Below are 8,367 nucleotides of genomic sequence, written 5' to 3'. Positions count from 1 at the left end.
TTCATGTAAAATGTATATTATTGTTTAAACGTAACAAAAATATTTTTCAATCATATATCCTATTTGTATAATCATCACAAAATACACGTATAAAACTAATTGACATTGTCCGTTATGTTTAGGAATATTCACAACCAAAGTTACAAGTCTCATGTGTTCATAACTTCAGACCATAATACTTTGATGACAAACTCCACACGCCCACCACTGTAACAAGACTGTAACAAATGCAAAGACGCCATGAGAGGCTTTCATAATTAATATTTTCAAGCGTTCGTAATTACTGAGGGAGGTAAGTGAAATTTTCGCTAATCCAATGAGCCTGCCCCGAATTTAGAGATTATGCCGAATATAATCACAAACTCGCGAGTAGGTACGGAACACCGATCTAAATTAATCAGGTGACTTACTTCGCGTCTTAATTCTGAATCTCAGCAAATCTACTTGAAATGCGAGATATGAGCCTCGTTAATGTGCTTTAATTAGTTCTTCAATGTTAATTATAGATGCGAGTTTTATATGACAATAAAGATTTGGATGAGGATGTGTGTTTTCAAATCATTGTAAGTTGGAAACTTATACTAAACTAATGTATCGACTATTTTGTATGTTCTCTTCAGTGCTATTGTAATGTTGTTACATGTAAATTACATTCGAATAGTCGAAGGTAACGTATATGTATGTATACAAAATTTTGCAATAAAATTTGTTAACACGATGCGCGAATTTAAATCACGAAAAGATCTCCATTTTGATATCACGAATGCGAATAAATCCTCACCAACGTGTCAATAAAACGTATTGTTTACACCACTCCGGTCCATCGAAAACTCATACATCAAATTCACATGTAAAATAAGTGAAGAGCATTCCGCGAAATGGGTTCCGCGGGAATTATGCGAATTTTTAGCAGAAGTTTTTTTTACCACGTTTGCTACTTTTTGATTAAACATTCGTGTGAAGCCATAAGCATAAGCACTTCAATTTTTGAAGTGAAAACTTCTTTAGCGGCGTTGGGTATAAAATCTTAAACTCGCGTCAGGACACGTGGCCTGATCGAAAAAGCGTAAGACGGATTTTTTTTTTTAGCCCTTATATTCCATGCGTAAGACGAATACCATTCCAAAATATCAAACATGCTGAATGTTAATAATCAAGTTTTCACTTCTGCCGGCACTCCCGGAGTGCAACCCGTCTTTTTTTATTATAAACACTGACACTGAAATCAACATATTCCTACTATAGTATAGTAACCGGTAAAAAATACTATTTTGAACTTTGATTCGTTATAAAATAAAGGCCGAGTTATGAAATATAATACTTGAACATACCTCAAGAACCACAAAAATTTTGAGGAATTTAGTTAAGAGATTATAAAATTATAGTGCAATAAAAAAATATTTGGTAGAAGCCTTACTAACTACATAAAACTTTAAATTTAATTTCCAAACCTTTTCCAACCACACTGTTTTTTATAGATTACGAAATGAAAATGAAAAATCTATATCAATGACTAATGAACCGGTAGTAAGAAAATTACGTGCGCATATTTAACTCATGTGAGTATACCGGGTTCCGTCGATCAAAGCGCGTCGATATGGAGGACCCTCGTTCACTCTCAGAGCTACCCTGCTCTGCGTTAAATTCCTGCTTGAACCATTATTGAATTAATTGACGTATTGACCGTAATGATAAAGCACCGTGAGGGGGGAATGAGGTGAAATGGACACTCGATTTTTCAAGAACTAGGGATATGGTTTATGATGATTAATTACAGCTTTCCGCTCTCAAACGAAAACTTAAGGGCTACAGTCCTACAGAAAGGCTGTGATGTGTCTACTATATGTATCTACTAAAAATTGAAACTGCTCTCGAGACTTGACAATAAAGAATTAACAACACAAATTAGTATCAAAATTCTTTATCCGTGTTCAGCTATTAATAGTTTACATCAAAAAGCTTTCACGATTATCGCGTATACAATTTCACGACTAATCTAATAAAGTTTTCAGATTTCAAAGTAATATAATTAAAATGTTATATGACTAATTTTACGTGCAAATTCAGCGAAATTCGTTAAGAACATACGGACCACATTTCCGCGAAGGCATTTCGGATTCTGGCAAAAAACCAGAGCCCACGAGGCTTGCAGCCAAAGGAATGCGGCGTGCGAGCGTCACTTTTTAGTTTTGCTTTGGTTTTACTACGCTTCAGTCGTAAAAGCCTTTAAAGTTTTAAGAGGCTAAAGTTACAAGGGCGTTTTATTTTAATGTAAGTCTACCCATGTAATTAATAATAAAACATACGTTTATTTACCGTTTATATACACATAATAAATAATTAAATTGACGTCAAATATAGGTGTCACTTTTATAGTGAAGTCTGGTAAGATTCTGGTAAGATTTCCTAGGGATAAGCTTTGTAGACGGGAAATTATGAAACAGCAAGCAGCAGAAGCATCGTCTGTTATCTATATTTTATACATTAGGTATCTACTAGCTGACCCGGCGAACTTCGTAGAATCATGAACCCTCATGAATTTTCTTTAGAACTTTCCTTAATTTTAATTGTCCAATTTTTAATTATCTACAGATACGCAATTGTATTTTTGTTAGTTAGCTTGAGTATTAAAGAGTCTTTTTTCATTTTCTATTTATATAAATCCAGTATCCTCTTTTATACCAATTTTCTAGCGAAATGCCCCTACTTTCTTACAAAATACATTGATTAAATGCATGTTTCCTTATAATTTTATAACCAAGCATATTAATTATCCATATACTCTGTTTACACTCTACTTGTACCCAATTCGGTCGAGCAATGGTGCAGTCGAGCGTTATGTGTGAACCAAAGCCAAAGCAAGACCGACCGCAGAGCAAGCAGGCACCCATAAAACATAAAGCCACTTACACACGAGCGTGTAATATACAACGCGTTTGACGTCCTACGCCAATGATAAAATATTAACGCCCTCTATGATTTACGTTCGAACGAAAACAACACTGAAACTTCCTTGTTGCAATTTTTTTAAACATGGCCGTTGACGTATGAAAAACGTGAAATATTTGACAGTATGTCGTTTAAGTTCTGAATTGCAAAAATTTTATTTTCTCTCACTGCTTTTCTACACCAATTTTTTACACCTCTAGGGAAATTTTCCGCGATTTTTTAATGCAAGATCATATAAACGCACTTTATTCAGGTTACCTTCAATAAAATGTGTTTGGAATACTATTAATTAAACATACTTAAATACATATATGTAACAAATCATTACAGACGCTACTGGCAACATTTGTTGTTAATTAGTCGCAGTATAATATGCTTATAAAATGAACCGTATTTAAACGTGTCACTTAATAGCTGCTAATCATGAATTATATGCCATATTTTGATGAGAGTGATAATTTTCACACAACTTCAATATCCCAATAATAATTATTATTAACGCGAAAGTTTGTGAAGATGGATTTTTGTAACTCTTTCAAGAAAAACTACGGAACGGATTTGGATTACACATGAGATTTAGTTCGTCCGCGGGTGTAAACGGCGCAGCTATTTCTCCATATGCATATTGCATATTTCATATTATTCCTAAAGAATGTATCAAAATTACTGATACCAGGATACCATATTATGTTTCAAAAAGCTCGACTAAATACAAAATATAAAGTTAGGAAAAAGGAACATAATTTCTATTCACAATTTGTATGAACATTCATCACTCATAATAAATCTTAATAAATTTCACAAAAGACAAATAGTGGGCAAACAAGCAGGCCGTGGTTAATTTGTATTTAATTATCATACCTCGCAACAAAAGATTCTTCATTGTGTATTCACACAAAGGATGAATAGAAGTTTTTATACAATGTTGCGATCGTAAAATACAACGACAAGGAAATTATTATACAAATATTAGCTATAATAGCAATCAGATAGGTATAACCTTAAAAATGTAAAGCTAAGAAATTCAGAATCTAGGGTAAGTATTGGCAAAGCGGATAAAAATTATGTTTCCACAACACAACACAACACATAGCACATAGTTAGCACAACATAAGCATACACTACATTTTGATTCATTTTTAAATACTAGAGATGTTTTTCTGATTTTTTAAAAAGTAAACAATAATAATAACAATCCATGTTTACAAAATGATCTAAACAAGAATACTTACGTTTCAAATGAATATGAGGATAACGATTAATTCAATAATAATAATCAATATACTTATGAATAGATACAATTTAGGCGAACAATTCGATACATTCACCATAATTTACTTATTGTGTTATACAAGGCTTAGTTGAATACAATAATGTATAATATAATATTAGTTACTTGGAACTAAACTTGAATATTGTACAATCGTTTTAACGGTGTACACGTAGATAAAATACAAACATAATGTGTAGATTGTTGCTATGCCAATCTCAATTGCTACCTAGTGATTTCTTATCATAATATAAAATCTGCAAAAAATTGAGGGAATATCATTACCTATACGAATATGGGTACGCTTTATAACCCAAAACATAACAACATACAAAGACGAATTTTAGCCGATTCCGAGTCAATGTTTTATTGATCTTCCTCCGTACTTTTCAACCCACGCCCCTTTTTCACAACAAATATCATTGTAATATTTATAATCACATACACCTCGCCAAATTTATCATCACAGATCACAAAATATGCGTATTGCACACCTAACTATAACCACAGACTACTAAATAGTTACCTACCAAGTAACTATAACGTTCTATTGTACAATGCGCCTTCAATTCAATCGAGAGCATTTGAATTCAATTTAACCTCTCAAACAATCTCAATGGAGCGCCGACACTCAACTCCTTAACTGAGTATACAAAATGTACAATCACGAAACCAAGATAAAACCTTCAATTAATTTCAGTCTGTCTAGATCCGACCTACGTAATTAGAAAGCCAGTCGGCTCTAGGATCGTTGGTTAATTGAAAATCAATTGAAACAATGGCTCGATTCTTGGAGATAGATTTAACTTGGTGTCAACTTCACTAACTTAATTGGAAGTTATAGAATCGCAGTAAAATAAGCGTTTTGTTTTATAATTTCTTTGCAGATCGACGTTTTATGAAAAAAGACCATGTGCGCTGAGCACACGTGTTAGAAGTGAAACTTCTTTAGCAAGATTCAAAGATACCAAAATCGTCGCCTAACTCCATAATGTGACGGTATTGCCAAGGCGCTATCTTGAAATTTTAATCTCAACGCTCAAAAAATGGGGTAATATCACTACATAGTATAAAACAAAGTCGGTTTCTCTGTCTCTATGTCCCTTTGTATGCTTAAAGCTTTAAAACTACGCAACGGATTTTAAGCCCTAGCCCCCGGAATCACACAATAGAAAATCTATTGTGTCGTTGCCCGATCGGGTCGCTCGGTGGTCAATGGGTTAATGCGGTTTTTTTAATAGATAGAGTGATTCAAGAGGAAGGTTTTAGTATATAATTTATTAGATTTTAGACAAAGCGGGCGAAGCCGCGGGCGGTAAGTTAGTATCTAATAAATGATGTCATTTAATTTGTTAATAATATATTGGAAAACAATCAAAAGACAAGCCGTTATATCTCTAAATTCTAATGAGTCCGCTACATGTTTACAATTCCACGTCAGGAAATGGAGGGTCCATTTCCTTGTGTAAGGAAACGTTTATCGCATTTATCTCACGAATTATTATGAAAGATGAATACAATGGCTTTTATGTAAGTGAGTTCTCAACAAACTTTGTGTTTGTTATATGAAACGAGCGATGGAGTTATTTAATAAACAAGGTTCGAAAGTAGGTATACAATGCTTTTGATTTCAACGGAATTAGTTTTAAAATTTATTTCATACTCATCATTAGCAGATAGTATGTTTGCTATAATACCTCTAAATATGTTTTGCTATAAAAACAGCTTTTTTGTTTTACTTTTAAATACTACTGTGCATAAAATTCACGTCACGCACGTGTTAAAGTGAAACTTTTATTACATCGCCTCAAACTTTTTGGTCTTTGTAGCGCATGTCGCGTGACGCACGATACGTACGATAATTATCGTACAAATACGATAATTTTTAGTTAAATGTCTATAGTGTGAAAAAAAGTTTCACTTTTACCGTGGTTTCATAAAACCACACATCTTTTTATTTGTTTTTTTTAAGGTACAAGTCAGTTTGTGGTATAATGCAACTAAGTCGTTCTTATGCATGTTTTCTATTTACGCGCAAATTCTTTTATTCCATTTCCCGCTAGTTCGGTGAGAAACGACCATGGTGACACTGCTACAATTAGTTAAGGCTGCGCTACACAATTAATATAACCTAATTATTGTCCGTGACACTTACTTAATTGTATGTCAAAAGTTGACAAATAACGGAATTCCCTACAAAGTTACGTGCTATTGTGAAGAGGGTGAAATGTTTTGTCGCAATTTTTATGTTTGGTGCTGATATTATTGATGTATTTGTATTTCTCAATTTGGTTAGCTTAAATATTAATCTTCTATAATATAAAAATGAATCACAAAATGTGTTTTTAAGCGCATAGCTCGAGAACGGCTGAACCGATTTCGTTGATTCTTTTTTTATAATACTTATTCCTTGAAGTATGGTGATGGTTCTAAGGAGATAAAACATATAGCACGGGCGAAGCCAGGGCGGACTGCTATTGAATAATAAACAATGCTTTGTAGTGTGTTTTTAATAAATAACTGCTAGAATTAATTATGTTTCAATAGAGAATTCAAAATTAAACAGACTACAAAGACGTTATATTTTGTTTGTTTGTTATACAACAAATACTACAAGCAAAAAAGAATAAACACCCTTTCACTATGGCCCATTAAAATTTAGAATGCTCTGGAAAATTTTGCCGTTCCCCAATAATCGTCAGCAATTACCGCTTATCTCCAATGGGTATTTTCTGAGCGACTTTAAATAGCTATCATTTTCTCCCGTAGATTCGACAAACCTCTGAATGTTATAGCCGTAGTACCGAATCGGCACAGTTGAAAAGACATTTGCGTTCATGTTTGTGCATTTCGCTACTGTAAATACCCTTAAATCCCTTTTAAATAGCGACTATGCTTAAATCTATACGATTGTGAGGTTAAATGGTTTAGGTTAGGAATTAAAAGGGGAAATGTATTTTCTTTACGGGTTTTCAAATCCCACTTCGACAAAGAATCACCATCTGGCCCATGAAGAGAAATCATTTGCCCTTGGGAGAAACAAATATGAAGAGCATAATACAGGTAATTTGATATTTTACTAAAATATTTTTTTTTTCCTTTGACATGATCGATAAAATAGTTGTTTACGAAATTAACTATTGCGTTAATAATAATTAAACCGTTGCAAGAAATGCCAATTCAAAAGCACAAATCAGTGGTTTAGTTGTCTGTTATTTATTTGAGAAACAATAGCTCTAGTCGTAAATAGTGGCTTGTAAGACATTTGATATTATTGTTGAACCTTACATACTAAATATCACATGGATAAAGAGACTTACCCATTTTATTACTACTTCTGCGAAAATTTTTATTATCATTATCACTACATATAGTATAAAAGAAAGTCGCTTTCTCTGTCCCTATGTCTCTTTGTATGCTTAAATCTTTAAAACTACGCAACGGATTTTGATGCGGTTTTTTTTAATAGATAGAGTGATTCAAGAGGAAGGTTTTAGTATGTAATTTATTAGGTTTTAGATAAAGCGGGCGAAGCCGCGGACGGTAAACTAGTACATTCATAAAGTCTATCATCAAAATTATGAAGTCAATGAGCTTAGGAAAATTCTATGAATAATTTTATTTAAACCTTCAATATACGAGTTATCAATATACTTTTAATTCTCTTTGATCATTTATTTCTCCGATAACTTTAATTAACGTTAACGTAACGGACTAAAGTATTACGTAGCCTACGTAAGCACAAATTGTCCTAGAGCTAGAGCGTGGGTTTATTATACTCTATTTGTCCAAAACCCGACATATAGCTTTATGATTCTTATCACCCACACTTTAAGACCGTTAATCCGTACGCCTCACCATATTCAATGAGGGATTTGTCAAGGAATCCATAGGTATATTTCACTGTGCAAATAGTAGCATTTAATAAAGATATCGATTAGCGGTGGCCTCGATAAGGGAATTACGTCTCGTCTGTATCAGAGCGATGTTTATTTATTCCAAACGAGTGCTTCGGGAAATAACTCAGGAAAGAGTCCCCATTTCTTTCTGGTCATAGATTAAGTTCTAGATATGACAAAATGATATTTGTGCACCCACAATAGAGTATTTTGTTATAAATGGATTTGAACTGTATTCAAGTTTCTGAC

The sequence above is a fragment of the Colias croceus genome, chromosome 11, assembly GCF_905220415.1.
Source record: "Colias croceus chromosome 11, ilColCroc2.1".
NCBI classification, from domain to species: Eukaryota; Metazoa; Arthropoda; class Insecta; order Lepidoptera; family Pieridae; genus Colias; species Colias croceus.
The sequence above is the reverse complement of the archived record's forward strand: the minus strand, read 5'-3'. Positions refer to the sequence as shown.